Source organism: Thermobia domestica, chromosome 12 (genome assembly GCF_964235325.1).
Source record: "Thermobia domestica chromosome 12, izTheDome1.hap1.1, whole genome shotgun sequence".
Classification (NCBI taxonomy): domain Eukaryota; kingdom Metazoa; phylum Arthropoda; class Insecta; order Zygentoma; family Lepismatidae; genus Thermobia; species Thermobia domestica.
In genome coordinates this window covers 132,711,807-132,739,032 of record NC_137465.1, presented here as the reverse complement: position 1 = coordinate 132,739,032, position 27,226 = coordinate 132,711,807, and the positions used below count along the sequence as shown (strand labels likewise).

General features: G+C 33.9%; 1 long non-coding RNA gene across 2 annotated transcripts in view; it reads left to right on the top strand.

Moving 5' to 3' along the window:
• Positions 1-27,226, top strand: part of LOC145665789 (uncharacterized) — a 131,549-nt gene that overhangs the window by 87,977 nt on the left and 16,346 nt on the right. Inside the window, exon 4 of one of the 2 annotated variants that reach the window (XR_014127649.1) lies at positions 5,691-7,544. The exons of the other annotated variant lie outside the window; for it this stretch is intronic. This is a non-coding gene — a long non-coding RNA (uncharacterized LOC145665789). Of the gene's footprint in view, positions 1-5,690; positions 7,545-27,226 lie in introns of those variants that run through there. 2 annotated transcript variants of the gene reach the window in all.

Sequence of the window (27,226 nt, the reverse complement as noted above, 5' to 3'; positions counted from 1 at the left end):
TACAAAATTTGCATAGAATTAAACATAAATGAGTTACAGAGGAAAAGGATATTAGTACCTATTCTGACTTTCGTTCCAATTACCATAACCTACACGGATAAAAATTATGTCATTCATTTGTTAAAAAATATATTATATAAACATACACTATATTAATTAAATGTGTTCATTGTAGAAATATCAATATTCTATAGTGTTGATAATACGTTCTAGAATCAAAACGTCTTCCTGGAAATCTGAAGTGAAGGTATTTAAGAGCATTTAAACGTTTGACTTCTACACCATAGAGAACCACTGCTGAACTGTAGCTGCAGCGGTCTGAAAAGTAGAAGTTGCATATGTGTTGCATAGAAATGACTCCAAAGAAGAAACTGGCAGCACCTCTTGAAACTCTTGCATCTGCCAGCAGAAGCTTTAGTTTGTACTTTACAATGGATTTAGATTACACTTTAAACGAATATATATTTTTTGATAGTATCTCTTTCCTCGTAATGTTTCGATAAGATACTGCAGAAGCATGGAAATCAGTACAAGTAGACGTTAGATACGGTATTAAATTTCGTTAATTTTCCACAGAGAACAATTTTGGTTATTATATGCTGCAGTTATGAAAGTGTCGTTTCTTCATACTTATTCTTTTCTGTGTATGAATATCTTTGTAATGGCAAATCACTTTAATTACTATTTTGTTTTACACCAAGAAAATAAATCTCCTTACAATACTCATCCCATTTTTTATATATAATTTCATTTTGAAGTTACTACCATAGAAATATGCATTGGATCTTTGTCCTCAATTTTACAGGCAAATTCAAGGCTTTCCCACGTTCAGTTTGTTTTCTTTTATTGATTTATTTTTTTAAATCACGAATCAATACACTTGTAGGGAATTATACAGTTCAATCTTTCTCTGTCTTTGAAATCATTATCATGTGGAAGAAACTTCAAAATTTAACTGTAGCATTGTTTGTGACTGACGCAAAATTCTCCGAGAAGTTATTGCCAAATTAGGACTAGTCACGCAAAATGTCCTCTGTTTGTCATTTACCATTGCCACCATTTAACTACCTGAAATACTAAAATATTAATGCTTATTTTAACTTACAAGGGACATCACCCAAGTGTCAGGCTCCGATTTCAATGAATTTTTTTCTGTTAGAGGGTATAAATGCATTATTTGTGATGACAGAAATTTTTGTCATGGTGCATGTTTTCTAGTTTTTAAAATAATTTTTAAGAGTTGTGCTGTGGTTATTAGATATTACTGCAGAAGTTCCTTACTACCACTTGCAAACGAAATGTTAATGAAAGAACAACTATGTAGATATACATAATGCCTAGGATGAAGTCGTATGGTACTTATGATATTGACGGCAGCCATCTTGAAATCTGTCATTTTGAATTAAGGTCAAGCTTTTTAAATAGGAATAGGATAATATAGTACATAATTTCTGGCTAAAATTTAATCAGGGGAAACAATGGTGAAGTTAGTTTTAAGATATGCACATTTGGGAAAAAGTTACAGGCATATTAATTGTTTATATTTACTATGTGCGTAAGTCCCTTACCTCCACTTCTAATCCGCATATTAATGATAATAAGTGTATAAGAGCTTCGGTAATACATATTTTGCCTAGAGGCAAGGGGTGCGGTAAGGGTAACCTTTACGGCAGCCATCTTTGAATCCGCTTTTTTGAATTAAAGTGAAGTTTTGAAAAATGGAAATCATAGATGTGACACCTCATTTTAATAGCAAAATTTCCCAAAAAGCCAATGGTATGCATATTTTTTGTCCTATAGTTAACCAGTATGAATTTAGGACTGGTTCTAATGTGCACCAGACGTCCAATATTCGATCTTTCAAAATGATAACACTCCTAATTTTCATTGCATGTTTTAAGATTCCAACTGGCACTTTGCAATTGTTGCCATGGTTCATGTTTTCTAAATTTATTACATTTTTGAGAGTTACGATTTGTCAGTTCATGAATAGTATTGGGATAAGCATCCAGCAATCTTTCCGGAATTTTGAAGTCTTACAATGTAATTATTAACTTCCTATACTTGCCTTCAAAAACGAGTTTATCTACATGAATCTTCGCACAACGAAACAACTCCAACTTTGCATTCAGGTAATACCGAAGAAGACGTAGCTGTAATGGATAGTAGATAAGACGAGAAATCAAATTTAAATTCATTTCAAAAAGGAAAACGAAATATGATTGTTGTGTAACTCAATGGTCGTTTGTTTTGTTTTATATTTATTTCTTTATTGTTCATTTATTAATTATGTATTTATTTTCTATGGCAATTTTTAGCTGGTCAGACAAAAATGCCATTCGTTTTATAGCGATTGTTGACGAAAGTTCATATTTGTAAGATTTATAACTCGGGATCTCGATCCCAGTTTTGATCGGGAACTCGGTTAAGTTACACCTCTTTTATAAACAAGTTACCTGTTTTCATATTATGTTCATGGTGCAAACAGCGTCTTCGGAACAGTCACATTATGCCTCTTTGATATTTTGCTGCTGTTCCTTTAAAGTTGTATTTTAAAACTATTTTGTTGTTTGTCGTTTGCGCAACATATAGGGTAGATTTCCTGATAATTTTGTATGCATATAACAACAATTTGTTAAAATTTTCTTTGTATTTCTTTACGTCACATAGGTCCAAAGGCTTCTCATGTATTGCATTGCAAGTCTTCAAAATTTAGAAAGATTGCTGGATGATTATCCCAACACTATTCATGAAATGACAAATCGCAACTCTTAAAAAATGTAATAAATTTAGAAAACATGAGCCATGGCAACAATTGCAAAGTGCCAGTTGGAATCTTAAAACATGCGGTGAAAAAATTAGGTGTGTTGCCAATTTGAATCGAATAATGGACGTTTAGTACACATTAGAAACAGTCCTAAATTCATACTGGTTAACTATAGAGCAAAAATATGCATACCATTGGCTTTTTGGGAAAATTTGCTATTAAAATGAGGTGTCACATGCTATGGTTTTCATTTTTCAAAATTTCAATTTAATTCAAAATGGCGGATTTCAAGATGATTGTCTTCAAGATCATACCTACTATACGACTTCCCCCTAGGCCTTATATGTATCTACATGGTTGTTCTTTCAACACTCCGTTTACAAGGAGTAGTAAGGGACTTCTGTAGTAATCTCTAATAACCACATCACAACTCTTAAAAACTATAAAAAATAGAAAACATGCACCATGGCAAAAATTTCTGTCATTACAAATAATACGCACATTTCCTCTATCAGAAAAAAAAATCATTGAAATCCGAGGCGGACACTTGAGTGATGTCCCTTGTTGGAAAATATTCAACATGTATTAATAACTCTTGTATAACATTTTCAACAACGTAACATTACCTCCATCCACATCAGATATAATATGTCTGATGAACGCGATATATTACATTATCAAAACTATGGATCTAGGTCAATCACCCACAGCCAAGCGTTCTTCTATTTTCAGTGTGTGACTTATAACACGTAGAACCATAATAATTTCGAAATATGGGGGATTTATTCAATTGTATGGAGATTTTGTTCATTAATGTGGCCGTTGTGACAATTTCTGCGTGTGGGGTTTTTGTCCATTTATGTGGAGATTAGATTGTTGGGGGTTAGGACCGCTTGCCTACGTAGGTATTGTAGAAGTAATGACCGTTCGTGCGTTTAGGGGATTTGCCCATTTATTTGTGAGTTATGACCAATTGTGTAGGCGTTTTAACAATTCGTAGGTGTGTGGGTTATGACCGTTCATGATTTGATATATTTGTCCATTTCTGTCTGGGCAGGACCATTATTTATGTGGGCTTTTTGATATTTTCTGAGTGTTGTGATTTTGACTGAACAGGTTATGACCTGCTCCTGAAACTATTACACAAGTATTATTAATAGTGCTTTCGCCAAATTTGTTTTATTAATACATGTTAAAAGTTTAAAATTAAATTAAAATTACTCAATCAATATATTCACTTATATTGTGAATACTCATATCAAACTGTAAAAGAGAAGTTGAAAATTACAGTCCGGTTGCTATTTTGTGTGTTTTTGCAAAACTCTTTGAAACTATTTTATACCAACGCATTACGAACGTCAGGTCAGAGTACCAGCATGGCTTTCTAAAACGTAGATCCACACTAACAAATCTTAGCATAATTACAATTATATTGCACATTCACTGGATCAGGGGCTCAATTTGACGTAATTTGCACGGATTTTTTCAAAGCTTTTGATATCGTAAACCATAGTAAATTATTGCACAAACTCAATCAGTTTCATTTTTCGTTGTCCCTTATTAAACTGTTCTCATCGTATTTAGAAACTCGTAAACAATTTATTGTATATAAAGAATGCCGATCAAATGATTATTCAGTACTATCTGGGGTACTTCAGGGTTTCAACCTGGGGCCTTTGCTTTTCTTATTATTTATTAATGACCTTCCTAGTTGCACACAAAATTCAAATACACTATTATTTGTAGATGATCTGAAAATTTACTATTCAATAAATTCTGTTATTGACTTTGAGAAGTTCCAACGCGATCTTATCTCTGTAATTAAGTGGTGTGAGGAAAATTTACTTGAAATAAATGTTAACAAATGTAAAGTAATGACATGCACAAGACGAAAGGTACCGACACATTTTTCATATTCAATTGACAACAAAATACTACCAACTCTGGAAACAGGGACTAAGGTATCTTATATGATTCCACATTAACATTCGACTGTCATATTGACAAAATCAGTAATGAAGTGCATAGAAATCTTGGATTAATACTTAGAACTGGACGATTGACAAAAAAAAAAAAAAAAAAAAAAAAAAGAAAAAAGAAAAAAGAAAAAAAAACTTCAAAGACTATATGAAGTCTATGTTCGTTCCAAATTGGAATATGCATGCACTATTTGGAATTCGCTCTTCAAAAATAATATTGCCAAACTAGAAAAAAAATCAATCATTTTTATTTAGATATCTAACGAAAAGAAGCAACACACGTATCCCCACAGACAGATAGCAGTGATTCTTTAAATACTAATTTTGGTATTATGAGTTTATAACAAAAAAGAAGATATGATATTCCTTTATAAAATATTTAATGGTAAAGTTGACTGTAACGAACTTATTTCATCCTTTAAAATTCATGTCTACCTCGAAACACATGACCAGATTATTTTGATATATTTTATTCTGGAAAACCAAGAACTCCAGAAATCGCCAACATGGAGAATGAGTGCAACATATAATAGTGTAAGTTAAAAAAGTTAAAGGTATTGATTTATGTTGTAAGATAGAAACTTATAAGAAAAATATAGTAAAATGAATTTATAATAACATATAATACCGGTACCTGTAAAAATCGTGTAAACTGTGTACGAACACTGTAAATGGGCTCTATCCTGTTGCGTTCAAATCCAATAAAGTAAAATAAAATACTCAATTATATTCTAAAATTAATCAATAATGTTTGACTTTAGAATATAATTTGTTAAATATCATTAAGGTTAATCGTATTTTTAAAACAAAACATTGATTTGCTATAGATACTTCGATTAGCTATGTATTACTCAAAGAATACACATAGCATTAACATGTGTACATAGTATTAACATACGAGGTCATGCTGATAGTTTTTGCCTCCCATTTTTTATTTTTTTCAGGTACGCCAGAAATCACCGAATGAGAGCAGCAGTGTGACGTGTGGTCTGTGATCTTGAGGAGTATCAAGTTTGAAGCTAGTGTGACGGTATTCTGAGAACATGCAAACGTGACAGCATGTTTGGATATACGGTTAAAAAAGCGCGCAATGATAGAGTTTGTCACAGCAGAGGATGTTCCATCTATTAACATTCATCTTGGAATGATTCAAGTACGTATATGGTGCAGTATGTGTTGATGTGAGACCAGTGAGGCGTTGGGCCCGAAATTCCAAGAACGCAGATCCGGGCACCTCACCACTGAATGATGAACCCCATACAGGAAGATCAGTGAGTGTGACAGATGATCATCACAAACAACGTGCTAATAAATTGTCAGAATCGAAGAATCACACAGCATGAACTCTACCATATCCTTGGCATCTCACGTGAAAGGATGACACACATTATTCAATGTTTAGTGCCCCTCAAGGTTGGGTACTTAGTCTGTTGACAGAAAAAATGAAACAGAAGAGGTTACACATTTGTCAACAATATCCGCAGTGGCACGAGGCTGAAGGTTATGCATTTCTGTAGAGAATCTCACAGGTGATGAGTCATACGCCCATCATTATGACCCTGAAAACAAAAGAATCTTGCGACAGTGGTTCTCCAAGATCCAAGAAAGCCAAAACAGTGCCATCAGCAGGAAAGGTGCTTCTGACAGTGTTCTGGGATAGACGAGATGGTGTTGTTCTTTGTAAATTCTTACACAACAGATAAAGTGTAAACTCTGAGTCGTATGTAGGAACACTGAGAAGATTAATTGCACGTGTCAAGAGGATTCGACAAAAGGTGGATGTTCTCATAAACCATAACAATGCAAGACCGCACACAGGGCACATGACTACAGCTTCCCCTGAAACCATGAAGTTCACTGTGTTACCCCATGCACCTTGTAGCACTGATTGTGCCCTTAGTGATTTTTTGTTTTCAAACTTGAAAGGACATATGAAAGGCACACACTATACCTGTGGTGCAGAAGTTGTGACTGCTGTTCGTTACTTGGTTACGTTCACATGATCCTGAGTTCTACGCCGACGGAACGAAACAACTTGTTCATCGTTCGAGCAAATGTTTTGCAGTAAATGGCGACTGTGTGAAAAAATGAGTACACTATCTGGTAGAGAATTGTGTAAGCTTTCACTTGATGGTACATACTTGGCTCTGTGATTTCTAGTGTTTTTATGACATTGGAAGCAAAAATTATCAGCGTCCATTCGTACTAAAAGTATTTCTTTTTTAATAATCGGCTTTTCTTGAGTGAGTAAAACCACTCAGCTCGATAACAATTCACGTTCGAATACGCGCGTAAGACACGTGTTTTAATAACTGCAGACAATCAGCTGTATTTCAAAATACTTTAATTCTTTCATAGCCGAATTAGTTATCTAGATTTTTAATTAATATTTAGTAATTCTAAGAGAAGTATTTCCCTTTATATGTCAGAAAAGAAATTTTACAAGAGAACAAAATATACTTGAAACCATATAATTTATTTTTCCTAGTCCAATTTTTAAATGTAGATTTTTACTTATACTCTCATTGGTGACAATTTTCTCCGTTACCTCAGTTCCAGGTTACTATAGTAGATATTATTATACTTCCCAATGCTGCGAGCATAGGCATATACAATATTTATCGAAAAATCTTGTCATTAATTGTTTCAAACAAAGAAAAAATAACTTACCAACATTACCTGTTGCTACACTTATATTACAAGTGGAACGCCAGCAAAAAGCGCAGTAAAATCGAATAAACATTTGCGTATATATGTGTCATTTGCTCTGGAAGCAGTATAATATTTAAAATATTTAACTGTGGTCGGATCATTATTTATTAAGGATACGATTATTTAGATATACGTTTGTTCATTAATCTAGTTATCAATGTAAAAATATATTATTGTGGAACATTTGGAATAAGTATGTTTCCGCATATCTTGTCGTAAGAGGTGAACGAAACAAAAGGCGATTCATCATTAGGTATAGGCTCACAAATTGTTTGGTTAGTTGATTTGGAGTTTAACATCTTGCTCAGCACCTAGGCTGTATGAGACATGGACCTACAGCTGAACGTGAGGTCCGAATGATATAGGCTCCCACTGGAAATTAAACCCGGTACGCCACCACATAGCCAGGAAGGAGTTCGCTCACAAATTGGATTTTCTGACCTAGATGTTCTAGTGGCTAGCGCGTGCGCCTTTGGGGTATGTGGTCCAGGGTTCAATTCCCGCTGGGGAAAATAAACATTCAATTTCATAAATCATTCGTTTCCTTTAGCCTAAAGAGCATAACTTTTTTCTTTATAATTAATAGCTTTGTTAGTGGTGAGGCTTTGATTCTTGGCCATTACTTTAGCATATTACAAGGCCTATACGTAATCATATTAGAAATCAAACACAACTATACGAATATCAAGAAGAAGGAACCCAAAAACAATTAAGAACGAGAGAGCTTAAATTTTAATTGAAATTATAGAAACTATTGCTAAATGTAGTGGACAGAGCGCATTTTTTGACAACTATGTATTTTTTTTAATACATTGATGTTGTCTGTAGTTTAAAGCAATTGTTCCAAAGCTTTTGTCCTTGACTATACACTTTACCGACGGTCCAAGATGACGTGACACATTCGTTTATTTCTTTTTTTTTTAAAAAAAATAATATAAATTATGATCTGTAAGATTATAAGTTCCCATAAAGTAGTAACACTGTGTAGAGCTGAGCATTGTTATTGCCACTGGAGGTATCGACTTGTACAATCTGTGAAAAAGTTGACTTTATTCATTAAATGTTTCATGATTTTTAAATTCTAAAGTTACGCGATATACCGGTTGGAAACCACTGATTAAAATTATTATAATATTTGCTGGAATATTACAGTTTGATGTCTTAACTAAATTACCTAGTAGACAGAAAATTAATGAAATAATTTTACGCATTAAATTGATTGCGCCGCAGCTTCATCCTTTGTTTATTCATGCATAGAGAACCACGCACTCATGGCTACATTTAGTTTACATGAAAAATAAACCCGGTTGGAGGAAATACTGCTACTTTTTATGTGTCATTTTTAAAGCTTTTATTATAAAATTGCAGGCCATTATGTAGATGTGTATTGATTTGTTTAACAAATAGAAAACAACAATCATTATCAGCGCATGAGGTCAAATAATTTATTATTTCATAATGTTTATTTAACAGTGACCTAATATGAATGATTATATTTTTTTCTGTGAAAATGTTTGCTTTCATGTTTCTCTGTACGGAACAAATGTTACAATTTGTTTTACATTAATTAATTAAAAGAAAAACATGTTTCATCATATTGTCTGGAACAGTGAATATGACTGATAAAGAATTGTGTTTCAAGAGGATATCTGTAGCAATGGTGTAAAAGGTCACGAATTTGGTTGTATGTGATCTGGAATCAGTCAGATCCAGATCACTGAGTCGCCGAGTCTGTTCGAGTCATCGGGACAGATAAGTATGAGAAGCGAGACTCTAAACGAGCTGACTCAAACAAAAGTCATCACCAAAGTGTTCTAAGACCCGTTTTTCTTCTATTAACAGGTTCATTTATTAAGATCTCGTTTTTGTGTCGTTTTGTTTTATTAAACAGTGATTTACACTACTTTAATTTTCACCTGTCTACCTTAGACAAAGGTGATCCCACAGTGGAACAACGTATTTTATTTGAATGAGTTACATTAATATTAAAGCTCGCTTCTACCTCAGAATGATCCAAATTTCTCTGTCCAGAGATCACTGCGTTATATATGAATCAAGCAAATGGGAGAATGTGACTTAATAAATCCGTTTATACAAGCGAAATGTTTCACTGTAACTGTTCTATTCCTCTATCGTGATGGCTATTCTGTTATTGTGTGGGAATTAATGTAAGCTATTATGAGTTCCATATTATATTGCTTTACTACAGATGTATACCGTAAACGAAGTTTAGTTGCATAAGCCAAAGTTGAAGATAAATGTCATACAGGATTTTCGGATATTTCTTAAAAGGTGTAGCAGAGAAATCTCACGTACATAGAAAACGAAACGAAAACATGGTTTCAAATTTACAAGTTTTTACGTTTAATCTGAAACATATTCATATATTAACCTAACCCAATAGGGGGCTCCTCAAACCCACAAGATAATATTTGTTTTAAAAAAATCCAAAGAAATGTTATCAGCCAATTTATCATCTTAAGTTATTTGTATGTTATATATACTTACACAATTTGTCATATTGAGTAAAAAATAGTTCACAAGTAGTTTAGAAAATAGGATAGTGACTGAGGATTCCCCTTCATTGGGACTACCTGATACCATTTCATTTGAACATCATAATAAATTTAATCTTAAGAATCAGACTATTGTCTGGCCAAAATATCAAAAGTAACTGTATCAACCATGTCTGCGAATTAAATAAAGTATATATATATCAACCAGGCAATAGTTTTGTACTATTGGCAAGATGTTTTTATTGTACGTTTTTATCTTGTCAACTAGACATCAAAAATGAAATAAAATTAAATCAAATCTTTAAGTCTAATGTTCTACGATTATGCCTGTTAGGCTAAGGTAGATGATGATTAAAGCAAATGAATGATGATAGAAGAATTGGTGGAATTACAAAGTGGGAATAAATGGAAGTCGACCTCGAGAAAACCCACGAGCAAGATGTCCACCACAAGCCCACTTAGCCGGGGATCGAACCACCAGAGGTAAAAGCTCTACCATTGAGCCTAAAATAACTTAAAATAACTTGAGATATAATTAACCATAACCTAAAATAACTTGATATTTCTAGGTTTAATTCTAAAAATGTTACTAGCGTGTAACGAATAACAATATGCCCAAAGGTGAGACTTGTACACATGTCGATATATCTCAGTAACCTGAAAAATAACATTTGACTGAGTTTTATTACTTATACATAGGTTTCAAGAAAATTGAGAGAAACTTTTTAATTCGTAAATATTAAAATTGACGCTGTAGAAGACCATGAATTAAGATAAAACAGACCTTCGTATCTTTTCATTTTGACACTAGCAAGACGACAGTAGTAAATAGGTAATGAGATAGAGTTCAAAATTATCATTGCTGCTTAACTTTAATTTTTGTGTAATTACAACATTGTCTAAATATAAACATAAATCAATTAACAGATCAGGTTGAGCTGAATAACAAGAGATACTTAATGATAAATTCTCATTCATAAATATCGAGAAATAATTACTGTTTTTAATCCGGTGAAACATATTATCAATTACGTAATTTATGTATTAAAATATTGGTAAGTGGTTTTGTTTAATTATTTAATATATGTATTAAATATATTGGTAAATCATTTTATTTAATATATGTATTAAAATATGCTGGTAAGTGGTCATATTTAATTTTTAATATTTGAATTAGGTATATTGGTAAATGATTTTATTTAATTATTTATTTCAGGTACATATTAAAATATATTGGTAAGTTGTTTCATTTAATTATTTAATATATATAGATATTAAGTATATTGGTAAGTGAGTGTATTTAATTTTTAATATATGTATTACATTTATTGGTAAGTGCTTGGGTGAGCACAGAAACAGTCCCAGGTTTCAAATTAGTGTAAATTTAATATGCGAAGGAATATTTTGCTGAAATTTTGAACAGTGATACACAAACTCAAAAAGTTTTTGTAGCAATAATTGAAATCACAAACACTCGATATGCGCGCCACCTGTAACGCGGGAAATATCGAGGCGATAATCTATCTCCAACCAGACGTTGTGAAGCATATCCGGCGTGATGGAGTGGACAGCATCACTGATGCGTTCTTGGAGATCGTTCAGAGTTGCGGGTAGTGCAGGTGCATATATTGTGTCCTTCACAAATCCCCACAGAAAGAAGTCACAAACAGTGAGGTCAGGTAATCTTGGAGGCCACTTGCAAAGAACTTGATCATTGACTTCAGAGCGCCCTATCCATCGGTTTGGGAGGTTCTCGTTTAGAAACCTGCGTACAGCACGATGCCAGTGTGGCGGCGCTCCATCTTATTGTAGAATGAAGTCGTCTATCTCTGCATTACTAAGTTGCGGAATCAACCAGTTACGTAGCAATGCTAAGTAACTTTCACCTGTAATTGTTTGTTCCTGAAAGAAGAACGGACCGTGCACCCGACGCTCTGATACTGCACAAAAAAACATTGATTTTCGGTTAGTCACGTTCCACATTTACAGTTGCATGAGGATTCTGGGTTCCCCATATCCTTACATTGTGTCTATTCACCTTTCCACTTAAGTGAAATGTCGCCTCATCGCTGAAAATTATCTTCGTCAGAGAGTTTTCGTCGTCCTCCATGAAATTTTGCATAGTCTCACAGAACTCACGGCGCTTTACCTTGTCTTGTGGGTATAACTTCTGAACCAACTGCAGTCGGTATATCTACTCTTCTTTAGCTTCTTCTAACAGTGACACACAATCTGCTAGCACTGACACACATAGTTAACAATGACGCATATACGGTACTCGTAAGAGTGACACATACATTTAATTGGCGCACTTATTATTTGGAATTAAATTTAAAACTCTTTTATATATATTTGTCTCTTTACTAATCGTATGATTAATTTTGCTATTGGCGGCTTACTTAACACACATTATAACGGTTGAACTCATTCCTAAATAAACCCGAAAATCTCACCCAGCCGAATAAGAGTACACTTTTTATTATTAAAAGGAATATTGGACAATGTTGAAAATGTCACACTATTCTTTCATTTCCTTACCTCTTTTTTCTTATCCTATCTTTTTTTTTTTTACTACAAGTGTCTTTTTTTTTTATGAAGATGGCACTTCTGGTACACGTTGAAATGAACTTGGAGAGCAAGATCAGCGTGGTGGAGAGTGGTGAGGCACAAAATGAAACTTTTTTAAGTTCCATCCGTACACATCCCAAGTTGGTTTTCTCTTCTTCCTTTTATGTTTCTGTGAGAAAATTCGAAAGTCTGATATCTTATACAGTTATACTCGTACATGCCATCCCTTAAGAGTTTCATTTCAGCTGTTCTTATTTCTCTTTTTATCTCCGAAAGAATGTGACATTGTGCCCTTGTCTAGCTCTCAACCTCCATCTAATCTCAAGACAACTCGTCGTGTAGGTAACGTTTCAGTTTGTTACAGTTTCTATTTTTCCGTCCTTTTTTTTTTATTTTAACACTTTGCCGTTTCCTTTATTTCTTTTATTTTTAACTTTCCTCTCTTTAAAAGAAAGGTAGAAAAGTGTCCTACCGTGAAAATCACATTTTAATTTTTCTACTTCTTTTTTGAGAACACTCTTTAACTTCTTTGTTTTCTCCATTTTCTTTGTTTTCGTTGTTACATGGCTTGTTCTGTATAAGCTTTTAATGTATTTTAATTTCGTTCCATTATCAAATTACATTCCAAGTCTTTCAATTGGAATAATTTTTGGTCTTATTTTTTTTTTCTCTCTTTACACTACAGACAAGTGCTCGTATGTTTGGAAGTAAACAAAATGGCATATTCTGTAACAGAAGTAATGTAATATTAGATTGTAAATAAGCACACGTATATAGCCTTCTTACAATAACATAAATATTAAAACTTGCTAACAGATAAAGGCGATTATAAGAATTTTAATTTAAGTGTCCTTCTACTCGATGTAACATTATGTAGTCTTATGTGAGCAGTATTAGAATATTTGTCCCATAAATTTCAATTCATTGAATCAATATGATTCATTGATTTTTCTACTTTTTTCTTTTTTTAAATTAAAGTCCTACGATTATGCCCTTTAGACTAAAGGAGACAAATAATGAAAATTGAAAAATATAAATAAATTGATAGTATGAAAGTGTGGAAGGAAACTGACAAAACTCGAGAAACTAACGGATTAGATGCTGTCCACCCGTCACAACAGAGATATGCACCTTACCACTGAGCCATTTTGAATTTCTGTTGTTTTAGATACTAAGATGGAAAGTGTTTATTTACGATTTATTTATTTGCTTGTTATAATCAGATGCGTTCTTCGTATGGACTTAACGAAGTAATGATGTATGGAAAAGTAAAGTTCCGCTTGCCAATAGCGAGACAGCAATAGGGCCATAGGCAGAGTGGAGGTAAGGCTGTGCATTTAGGCCAGCTTCACATTGACCGCAAGGTAGCCTATCTAAGACAAGAAGCAGTACAGGCAAGACGCTGTAAACAATGAAATCAAGCCCCGTGTTGCACATTCAAGCAAGAAAGAGTATGTATAGTGTGCACCGTGAAGAAAGCCTGGTATGTTACATTTTTCTGTGGCTCTATTCGAGTATATTAGAGGCGAGCGCGCGACAAAACAATGGATATTTTTTTAAAAACCTACAGAACATAACTTATTTTTGAAGTAAAACAGCTGACAAGCTGTATTCCAACTTGCACAGAGAAAAATCCGTTCTCCGGACAGCGGTATGTTGTACAAATATACGGTATCCTCTTGCTTACTACAGAAATCAGTACGGAGCATACGTTATCCGTATGCTACATAGGCACTGTCCTTAGATGTTACATCATGCCGTTGCAGGATGTCTGACATCTAACAATTTTCCGTATATCACATGCATATACTTATGTTACCTTCGTCAGCTATATGTTATATACATCAATTTGTATGTGAGATCCTGACCGCCTACATTGTTTCATACGGAAAGTACGTATAGATGGAACACTTATACAGAAAGTATTATAAAACATGCGTTTTCAGTTATACGTCTGCTGTACGTTAAGTCCAAAAACTACAGGAATTACGCATGTAACCTATCTTTTTAAGTACGCCACCTACAATTTTTTTTTCTCAGTGTGCAACACTCAAATAAATTTAATCATTTTTCTCGGAATAACGTTTTTAAAATTTCCCGATCCAGTGTCTCACCCTGTAGAATTAAGTCTTAATTTTTAAGGTAAGTTTAAAGGGACAAGTTTTCTCGATAGATGGCAGTACGATCTTCGTATTTCTTCCATTTCTTCGTGTTTTTTATCTTTCACGAAAATTCACGATTTCTGTTACAAATTTCAACCTACAGAATTCAAATTTTTAGAATAGTAACTTCATAATATATCAAAGCAATAATCCGTGCCGATTATTTTATTTAGAATTTTCTTTATTGTTGAAAAGGCTTGATTGTTGAAATCGATATCCAAACCTTTAACAATGGAACTGTTTCAACAACGAAGAAAATTCTAAATAAAAAATCGGCACATATTGTTCCCTTTAGTAGGTTATGAAGTTCCTTCTCTAAAAATTTGAAGTCTCTAGGTTAAAATCTGTAAAAGAAATTGTAAATTGACGTGAAAGGTAAAAAAATACATAGGAAAGATACGAAGACTGTAGTGACATCTATCGCCAAACCTGTCCCTTTACACTAACCTTAACATTGTCCAAAGAAAGTCGTAAATAAGTCGATAGATTCCATCGGGATGAACAAAATGATATCTTTGTGGGTAAACTCACGAAAATCGGAAAAATATGAACTTTTGTTTCGCTGAAAGCATGTCTTTCGTTACCAATAAATTAACCGTATTGTTTTGGTGGAAGAAATTTTTACTTATGTACTAAATATACAGCAAATTATACTGTTAACATAACATATCGTATCTACTGTTGTTAGTCTTTCCGTAGAATGATATATCTCTTATTTGGTCAGTAATTTATTTGAACATCTAAAGTATTAGCTACAATTTGGGTTTCATATCTTATTAATAAGACTATTGATTGTCGTCTTACTAGCGTCATAATGAAGAGGTTAAGGATAGTATATTTTAGCATCAGTTTCACCCTAATGATTATCATGGTTTTCCTACAGCATCCATTTTTAGATTTACAAAACAATTCAAGTTTTCGGGATTTTCTCGAAAACTATGCATGAGATTTTATAGTGGCATGTATCATTTTGGTTAACCCCATTAGATCTATCGATTTATATACGAGGGATAGTCAAAATGTTTCCGGTATGTTGTTGTAGTTTTGCCATTTGTAATGCAATCACAATGAATCATGAACAGTACAGTTCTGCGAGTGCCTTATTATGAAATTGACATGTGTGAAACAGGTCATAACAAACAGTGCACGAGTAGTGTAGCTGAACGGAGAAGTATGTGGTGACAAGTTGGTACAAGGTTGTAAATCGAGCAACGGGCAAACGTCAAGTTCGTGCGCAGATTGGGGAAATCTGCTTTTAGGGATTCGCACGAGACGAGTCGAGACAGGATTTTCTTGACAAAATTCGAGTCGAGACACGGCTCTTCCAATAGAGAGATATACATTTTTTGAGACGAGACAGCCACAAATCTTGTCACGTGCGCATCCCTCTGTGCTTTATAGACTTCGATAGCCTTATAAACACTAGCACCATTGGATGTTTGGCTCTTTCCAAAGCTAAAAATAGGTCTCAAAATACCTGTTTCAACACTTACTGTTAGAAGAGATTAACACAACGGCTGAACTTCGGAAGACATCAAAAGAGGCCCTTCGTCAGTGTTTCCACCATTCGTAGGCAGAGCAGTACTAAGGGAGGGCGAGCGGGGCAGTTGCCTCGGGCGCTGATAGCAAGGGGGCGCCGAACGAGCAAGAAGAAAGAAAAGGTGGCGGAAAAGAGTCAACGAGGCGGCGCTCTATTAAATCAATATTGTTGTAGGTTCGCAAAGAAATATACTTATTAATTTTTTCTTGCACACTCCGCTCACAACTCAAACGTTTCAATAAGAGTCACAACAAGTTTTTTTTTTACTTATTACTTAAATAAAGATATATATATACGATTTGTTAATGACGATATGATATACAAGGTGTCGAGAAATGACGTATAGTGTTTGCATAAGAGTTTTCAAAATTGGAAACGGTCCAAGTCTGAAATACGTGTTCAGCGTTGTGATGGTGATGAGTTTGCTTAGTTAATCTCGCTTTTCTACCCAATCGGATTAATCACGATGGTGAGAATGAAAGTGTGAAAATGATAGGAGTGAATAGACACACTCAAGGTGCTGTTTGCGCGGGAATATTAAAAATGAAGGTAAACAAGGGAAATAATAATATATTCGAAATCGTAGAGTAGGGGTTAAAAGGGTTAGAACTTAACTCAACGCACTACCAGTTATCGTGTTTATTCTATTGACATATGAAATGCTTCCAATTTGAAGGAATATATTGGGATCATTTCTCCATCAACTACTTGTATCGCCAGGATATGTTTTCTGTGCATACGTATCAGCTGTGCTCTGTTTTATCTATCTACACACAGACAAAACATGAACGTTGTGAATTTCCGTTATATTTCACAAAATATGTTTTACCGTAAGGAATGGGCAAAACCGTTTTTTATATAAAAAACGGAAACCGGTTTCTAAAAAACCGAAACCCGTAAAACCAACATTTAGTTTTTCTCCAAAACCGGTTCGCTTTTTAACCGAAACCGGTTTCGGTTTTCTCCAAAACCGGTTTCGGTTTTCCTCAAAACCAGTTCGGTTTTTACCGAAACTGGTTTCGGTGAAAACTTTTGGAAAACAAAAAACTATTTCTGTGGAAACGAATTCGGTTTCCGGAGAACAACGAAACACTATTCTGGTCAGAAATAGAACAAATTTTTGAAAAAAGCGGAACCGGTTTTGGAGAAAACCGAAAAACCGGTTTTTGTGCCCACCACTAAAAAAACTAACTCAATGGCCTATAAAACCCGGAGGTTCAATGATGCGTTCATAAAACCTCTCCAATGACTTCTGTCCTTACCCAACTGAATCCAGTTTGTACTTTGTATTCCCATTTTTGCGAGATTCATGTTAACCTTATGACGCCAGCCTTTCAAACTTTAATTTATTATCAACCTGGGGTCCGTACGGACCCCAATCAATCATATTGCTAGTAGGCACTTTTTCATTAGCTTTCATTTTATGTTGGTAAATAGAATTGCTTACTCTTATTTATTATAATATTGTTAAAATAAACATATTGTATATCTATCTATCTATCTATCTATCTATCTATCTATCTATATATATATATATATATATATATATATATATATATATATATATATACAAGTATATATATATATATCATAAAACTTTTGTGTACTACCATAGATTCCAGTCAGGACCGTCGCGTAAGTTGTAAGCGCCCGGGGCGAAAATTCCCAGGCGCCCCTGCCCCCCAATGTGTTTCGAAAGACGAGCAGAGTGTATTCTGTACTCCTAGATTTAAATATAGAATGTAAGATCATAATGTAAGATAAAAGAAGTTGGTATTATGTCAATGTTTTAAAGTGAATGGCTTTTGTAGTTAAAACATAAACATTAATGAAAAAATGGTTTTTGAATTATTGAAATCGAGTGCTATTCTTGTTTATTTTGAACTTCATACACATCAACGTAGTAAGAGCATAGAACATACAAATAACGATACAAATATTGAATTCCAAGATTTTAAAAATAAACTTTTCAGAGGGGACTGGAGAAAGTTCCAGTTGGATAATCCTAGACGATGTTTTACTTTACCGGTAATTTTTAAGTTAAATACTCTATCCGGAGTCCCTCAAAGATCTAATCTAGGTCCCCTGTTGTTCTTTTCTTGTTATTGTTGATATTTCTCTGTGTACTAAAACGTCTGAAGTACTTCTTTTTGCCGACAAACTCAAATTATACTCCAAAATAAGTTCAATTGGTGACTGCGTGAAACTTCAACATTATCTACAGAGAGTTCAAATATGATGTCATAAGAATAAATTAGTCATGAATGTGTCAAATGTAAATCTGTATCTTTCACGAGAAAAGAAAATCCAATTAACTCCACTTATATAATAAGTGACACTTCCTTGTCTAGCCCAAATATTATCAAAGATCTAGGAGTTATATTATTGATAGCAAATTAACCTTTGCTCAAGACGTTGATACAATAACGAGTAGTGCATATAGAAACCTAGGTTTATTTTATAGGATAGAACAGGATTTCTACAAAGAATCAGCATTTATAAGATTATATTTTTCGTATGTGAGATCAAAATTAGAATACTGTTGTACTGTTTGGACACCAAATGTCATTAAATACTCTGATGCAATAGAAAATATAGTTGTTGAGGTCATGTTTGTTAATAATTCGTTATGTGAGTGATCTTATACATTTTATTTTCATAGCGATTTTGCAGCTTTTCGCCCATTTCTCAACATTTTTTCTATTGAAATGGCCAAGAACTCACCACAGACTCACCCAGAACTCACCCAAACAACTCAACCATGAGTTTTCTCGAAGTTCTCCCCTTTCCTCACACATTCACTTCCACATTTTTTTTTTTTTTTTTTTTTTTACAATCAGTTCCTTCCATTAATCATCCGCAGTCGAACAGTGGTAGAGCATTCACCTCTGGTGCATGGGGTCCCTGGCATCAAATTAACTTTGTGGTGGACAAACACAGTGTGCGTGGGTTTATTCGGGGTTATCCCGTTTCCTTCCACTTTCTTCATTCCATCATGTCATTCGTTTCTCATCATCACCGTCTCCTTTAGCCTCCACGGGCATTGCGTGGGACGTAAACTTGAAAGATTTCATTTCATTTCATTTTGTGGAGGTTCCGTTTTGGCTTTTGCCGGTGGGAATCATTTAACGCAGATGGTTTGAGATATGTTCATCCAATCTACACGTAATATTTACACATGTACTAACTTTCCATTTGCATGTTTAAGAATTTCTTGCTTTGTTACCATATTTGTTAGAAGAAAGTTCCCATGACTTTTGCGATAACCGTATTATTTTCAGTTTAGTACCTATACCAACAGTATTTGGTAATTTCTACCAAATGTTTTGGTCAAATTCACTAAATTATTAGTACTTACAGGTTTCGTACTTACAACCAAATTATTTAGTTCCAGGAACTAAATCTAGTATTCGCAACCAAATCATACTTATTTGGTCATTATGTGGTCAAAGTTACAAAATGCATATTTGATACTGGTAACCAAATACTAGGTTCCTGCAACCAAACTAATCGTAACCAAATGATTTCGTGCTGGTGACCAAACGTTTGGTTGGCGCTATATTGACCAAAGGATTTGGTCACCAGAACCTATTTTACCAAACCCTCTTTCAGAGTAATAACATTTTCATATCGTACCGCGGAACTTGGTAGTATACCCGTGATACTTCTTAAAGAATGTCTTTTATATAGTCATCCTTATCTTCTGTTGTGGCATATACATTTAAAACAATAGTATCACACCACCGACCCCTGAGGGTAATAAAAGGAAGTGTATCATTAACAGGTTCAACCCGTTTAATTGCTGATATTAAAGAATCGAAATTAAAATGCTATTTGTGCGGTCACATACATAATAACATTACAGAAGTTTACAATTATTAGTGGAAATTAATGCTGTCACCCATTTTGAACATTTTAAATGTATTTAGTTTCCAATGTATTGAAATTTAATTTCTTATCGATAGTATGGAACGTTACAAATAGTTGTAAATTTCCATAACTGTTCTTCAAGTGGATTTGTGTACAATCAAAGGCAGTTTTGTCAAGTTTAACAAAAAGTCCAAAATAAGTCTCTTGAAAACATCTCTTATTTGTAAAAGAATACATAATCATCGCTTTTGGCTGTTGCAATGGTCTGCCCAAGCAGCTTAATAAATATTCAGTGTAGTAGCTGCTTTTCTTATAAAAGCTTGGTGGGTGAGTGTGTAGGACGTTGAATACTATTTCTCCCCGGACGCCGAAATCTCTAGCTACGACTCTGTTCGTAGGAGTGGTGGAACAAGTATGTGTATATGTTCCGACGGTGCCAACTTTAAAGGCGATGAAGTAAATGTGTCCTTATATTGTGCTAATAACAAGCTACAAGATAATTCAGGGAACTTTTTTAACTGCCCTCGGATGCCACATCTTTGTATATACAGGGTGGTAGGTAACATCACCAACAAACTTTGGGAGGTGATTCTTTATATGAAATGAAAGAAAAATGTTCTAATAAACATGGGACGGAAAACGACTCCTTTCAGAGTTATGAACCGCCGAAAATTCGAAAATTCACGTTTCGAAACGCCCTGCCTTAGAAACTATAGGACATATCCCAAACGGTTTAAGGAATTACACAGGATCTAGTATGCGATCTATATAAATATCCATGTTTTACCATCCTCCGTTATCGGCGAAATGAACGAACCATTAGTACTTAAAGGAGCATCCCTATACCTCAACTTTCTTTTTACAGTTCGTTTCACCGATAACCGGGGATGGTAAAACATGGATATTTAGATAAATCGCATACTTGTTCCTGTGTAATTCCTTAAACCGCTTGGGATATGTCCTATAGTTTCTAAGGCAGGGCGTTTCTAAACGTGAATTTTCGAATTTTTGCGGTTCATAACTCTGAAAGGAGACGTTTTTCGTCCCATGTTTGTTAGAACATTTTTCTTTCATTTCTTTGGAATCACCTCCCAAAGTTTGTTGGTGGAATTACCTACCACCCTGTATATATATGAACTTTGGGAGGGAGGAATTATATTCACTCATAGGCGTTCACTTCCTAAAAGCGCTCACAGGTCCTAACTCCCCTTCTCAGTTTCTTCAAAGTACAGGTATTCACTGACTTAAGGCCGATTTCGGTTTCGACTGCAATGTCGAAAAGTCGGTCAGTTGTAATTTACTAATGTATACAGCACAATGTAAAATACAATTTTTATCAACTGTTGGTGAAGGATTTAGGCTGCATTACACTGTATCAGCACTCACTGTTTTCACACACAGAAATGTTTATATTTCTATATTATAGTATCAGTGGGTTTTCTACATATATTAGTGACATTTCTCTTCTTCTTCTTCTTCTTCTTCTTCTTATTATTATTATTATTATTATTATTATTATTATTATTATTATTATTATTATTATTATTATTATTATTATTATTATTATTATTATAGATCGTTGATAATAATAATCATTAAACCTAACCTGTACAGCCGCAAGCCGATTGTAAGTGTAGCCGGTTGTAAATCGCATATATTGTGTCGACACTACCAGTACTCGACAATATTCATTCATAAGCTTATTATATATACATATAGTATAGAAGTGAGCATTATTTCAACTAGTTTCTGAGAGACTACTCTAAAGATTGTGTTTATTATTATTTTTCTGCAACAAAGAGATCAGGTCGAGAATTACGATAGCCAAAGAAGCATTTAACAAGAAAAGGTTACTCTTAACTACCAGCCTTAATATTGGACTACGGAAGAAATTGGTCAGGTCCATATGGAGTATTGGACTGTATGGCTCAGAGACTTGGGCATTACGGAAGTTAGAGAAGAAATATGTAGAGAGCTTCGAAATATGACATTGGAGAAAGATGGAGAAGATAAAATGGCTATAAAGGGTAACAAACAAAGGTATTTCAAAACGGATAGGAAAGAAGAGAACGCTTCTAGCCACCATTCTTTGTAGGAATTCCAATTGGATTGGGCACGTCTTGCGAAGAAATTGTCTTCTTCATACCGGCATAGATGGAAAGATGGAAGGAAAGCAAGAAATAGGAAGAAGAAGAACACAATTGATAGATGACTTGAAAAACTAGAAGAAAATATTGTAACTTAAAAGGAAGAAGCAGAAAATCGAGAAACGTGGAAGAAACATTTCCAGGTCCAAACCTAAAGTTAAAAAAAAAAAATAAATAAAACAGTCCCAGGACATGCCAAAAGGCAGAATACTTAATAATAATAATAATAATAATAATAATAATAATAATAATAATAATAATAATAATAATAATAATAATAATAATAATCCTTATTTATGTTCTTATTTCCTCATTTCAATAGCTGTCATATTTAGGCGGGAGGAGTAACAAAACATCATTGTGAGTTTCAATTGCTGTATGTGGTTCGGATTCCACGTTAATCAGTATGTCCACGTCTCATATAGCCTCGCTGCTGAAAGGGACGCTAAACTAAAATCAACTCAACTCAACTCAATTGCTGTATGGAAATAGTCGTATAAATAAAGTTTTAAAAAGAAAGATTGTTTCGTAACCAGAGCAGGATCATTAAGGGCTGACATTAATGAACTGACATTAAGGGCTAAAACAACAAATAAATAAGGATTCCATCAACCGTTGTTATATTTTTCGGTTCTGAATACTGGATCAAGAACAAATAGGTAAATGGATATACTTGGAGTATTACTACTGATCATTAAAAAGAAAAAAACTACATTTTTTTTTTTAATTACGCATCCAGTATTCAACTCTCATTGTCAAACAATATCCCTTTTAGGATCTTGGGTTTTTGGTTCTTTTTTAGACTCTCAGTCAAGCAGCTACTGCATCGTCACTATTTATCCTAGGATTATGGCTCATACCTCATTCTCTTCAGAACAGAGCAGGCTTTAAAATGGTATCAATTACATGCCTATACCGTATACCAGAAGAGGGGAAAAGGGAAGTCAAACGGAAAATTTCGGGGATTTTTTTTTTACATTTTGGGCCCCTCTGGAACGGCCCTGTGTAAACACAGAGATTTCAAAAAAATCTGATAAATACTACTTGGTAGACTGAATGTGTGTGGCACATTTCAAGCTTCTATCTTGAACAGTAAGGGCGGGAGAAATTTTATCACGAATCCCTACAATGTCCCAGAATACCGCAAAAGACCCTGATCTCAGGTAAAAAAAAAAATATCCTGAGACATCCCTATTTACCCTAGGATTATAATATGCCAATCATTCTCTTCAGAATAAAACTACCTTTCAGACGGTACCATTCACATGTCTACATCATGTATCTAAGGCGGGAAAATACCAAAGAAAGGGATTTTTTGGTTGAAATATCCCTTTTTCAAATTTTTGCCCCTCTGGAACCCCCCTCTTTTAACACAGAGATCTGAAAAACCGCCGAGAAATACTACTCGGTGGACTGAATGTTTTTGCAAAATTTCAATCTTCTAGGTGCAAAAATAAGCCGCCAAAAAATAATGAACATAAGCTTAATAAAAGAAAATATATTGTTTAAAGTTATGACGTCATCACCTATATCTCAACGCAGGAAGTTGTGAAATCTTATGTAACGTCTTCTACAATGCCTCTGGACTTGAAAAAAAAAAAAAAAAAGAAAAACGGATGAAAAAAGCTCAAATAGGAGAGTTATAACGCAGGGAGCTAAAACAACAAATAAATAAGGATTCCATCAACCGTTGTTAACTTTTTCGCTTCTGAATACTGGATCAAGAACAAATAGGTAAATGGATATACTTGAAGACTTACTACTCGTCATTAAAAAGAAAAAAAACTACAAGATTTTTTTTTTTTTAATGATGCGTCCAGTATTGAACCCTCATTGTCAAACAACATACACTAAATATACTAATTTCAATTCCAGGTTATTTTCAATCAAGGATGTAAAATGTGTACCGTAAATGGAGAATCCTCGCCAAAGAAATGAAACGAAACGAGTCGAACATAAATGCTTGCCAATGATAGAAACATAGAAAGTTTTTAAATCTTAGAGTACAAATTATGAATTGTGATAGCATTTTTCTTAATTAATAATCACAAAGATATTCTTTATTGTTAATGCTAAAGGCAAAATATAATCGTTGTAAAGAAAATATGTTTTAAAACAATTTTAAAACAGTTGATGCAGTAAAGTGCAAGAAATTTAGGACTAATTATAAATCATTATTCCGAACATAATAGTACTTCACTTTAAGACAATATTAAGTTAAATCATGTTTGTTATATGCACTCATCTGTGATCATTTCAAGTTTTTTTTCTCTTTAAGTGATAGATCACTTGGGATTTAAAATTAAATGGCAAAAAATGTTAATTTGGAATTCTGTTATTACAACTTATTGATTTCTTTTAAACATATGAATCGCTAATAAAAGTACTGGACAAATTCATCAAATTTTAAAATCGAGAAAATGTAAGTCGTCCAATAAGATTCACGGACACAATGTTCTGTGTTAAGATTTAGGTGACCTAAGCTAGAACTTGTAAATCTTACGGGCCAGAAGTAAGAGCTCTAAAATGATACTTGTTTTCACTGTAACTTTTCGTTAAATTTGATTCAAATATGATCACATTTAGATGCCATAAAGATTAGAAAAAATATTTAGAACAAAAACATATTTTCACAAAGAGTAGATTTAGTTGCAGTTATTGGGAAATGTTTAAATAGTATTTGAAAGTATTTTTGAAAGTGCTCGCTCACGCATCTAAGATTTAAGATTTGGTAACACTGCTTATTCTAAGTAATATCCTATAAGATTTCACTTATTCGGCCGAGGGAAAAGTAAATCAGAAAGAAGGCATGGAGCCAACGAACTGGTACAAGAGATACACACTGCAACGGAAGAAAACAATGGAAGATGTATGTTCGGTGTAGAGTGTTCTTGTGGAACTTTTAAGGAGTTTCCACTGATAGATCTGTTCCGGGAGGAAATCCCAGAGATAATAACTTTTCTTCCTTTTTTTATTTCTTTTTTCCCTCCTCCGTCCAGAAATCCCATGATCACAGCCATGTTAAATATTAGTGTGGAACGGAAAGGATAGAACGACAACCAATCCTCTCCAGGGGTACCTCTTCCCTACGTTCAACCTCTTCGGCATAGAGTGCGAAGCCTTGTACAGCCATCACTCCCTTACAACTACTACCCAATTTCATGGACACATAGAAAACACTGCAAGCCAGAAGAAAACGTTTCCCACAAAAAGGTCACTTCTGTTCGATACTAGAAGATTGAATCTTCGTAGCTATACGTAAGGAGGTAACACAGATATTATATGTAACCCAATAAGCGATAATTTTTCGAAAATTTTTCAGAACTATTAAGACATTTGGTTTACCAACGGTACTTTATATAATGACTCTGTCCGTATCCGTCCGTCTGGAAGATAAAAAAAATCTCAAAAACTATTTGATGAATCACCACCAATTTTAGCCAGGATGTAGAGAATTAAAAGCTGGGATTCATTGATTGAAGAGATCCAAACTGGATCTGATAGAAATCAACCATTTCTGCTTTTTACGTTGATCGCTACTAAGCAGTGGCGCATTTAGGATTTTGTTTCGGGAGGGGCTATACACAACACATGAATAAGCACTTATATGTTTTCTTTTGGTCCCAACAAATTTTAATGAAGTTGTACATATAACAAATTTATTTCGGGTGAACCTTGAGCCACTCCCCTAAATAGGCCAATGCTACTAAGCAAATCCGGCACTACTTAGCGAAAGAGATTTTCTGCAATCGATTAAATGTCTCAAGAATGCGTTTTATTTTATCATTGACTAACTCACTCACTCTATGGCCTATGGAACCCGGAGATTCAATGCCGTGCCGTTTTAGTTCTGTCGTTAGCCATCTGGATGCAGTTTCTAGCTTGTACTCCTACAGTATTTCTGCGAGATTCAACTTAATATTGTCCTCTCATCTATGCCTAGGTCTTCCTAATATTTGCGTTTTCCAATTAAACTTGCATTTAAAACTTTGAAAGTGCTCCTACTTTCTTCCATTCTGGTTACATAACCTGCCCACCTGAGTTTCCTAGAGTTGATTACCCTAACAATTTGGTAAACGATATAAATTATGCAGTTCCTCGTTCTATATAAATATATTAGTCGGAAACATCCAAAAATACATTTTTCAGAATCCTAAGGTACTCACGCTACAATTTTTGTAGAGGGAGTTTGGTTACGGGAATATAACTTGAAGTACTCACCAACTACCTCTATACACCAGAAGTAATAAAAATGAAGCTAAATGTCCGGTTTCAGTATTGATGCACATACAGCAAAATCAATAAAAAAAATAGGGAGAAGTGGTCTTTTTTGATCGATTTATCGTTCTAAGAATATGTATCACTCAATCTGAATCATCGATTCAAACTGGAAGTAGCATAAATCAATATTATTTCAACTTTAATCTCTGCGGAGTAGAAAACTGCAAACGCTTTCCTGTAATGAATTAAATGTCTCAAGAATATATTCCATCTCAATTCTAATTTATCTGCTAAAACCTGGAATGAGTAGAAATCTACTACCTCTCTGGGTTTCAAATATTAATTGAGGAAACGTCACGCTATACAAATCAAACTCTTTCATGTAGTGTATAAGTGATACTGCTATATAATATGACAGGAAGTGCATTAACTCTAAAACATTAATTTAAAAATATTTACTGCATAATTAAATTCTAAAACTTAATGATAGTTTTGTATTATTATCTAATAAATAGTTAGAATATCTCTTTAATTTAGTGTATATTACAATGTTGCTAATTTTATAATGAAAGACGTAATTGGGCTATATTTTAGGATAAATTTTAACTTAATAAGTAGCATGTTTTGACTAGCATGTACGAACTCTATGGAAACCGTAAAGAACCATAAAGTTCACTGTCGAAGAGAAAAACCTCTCGATTAGATTCAGTTCTAAGCTATCAATTCAGTCTGACTTCAACCTCC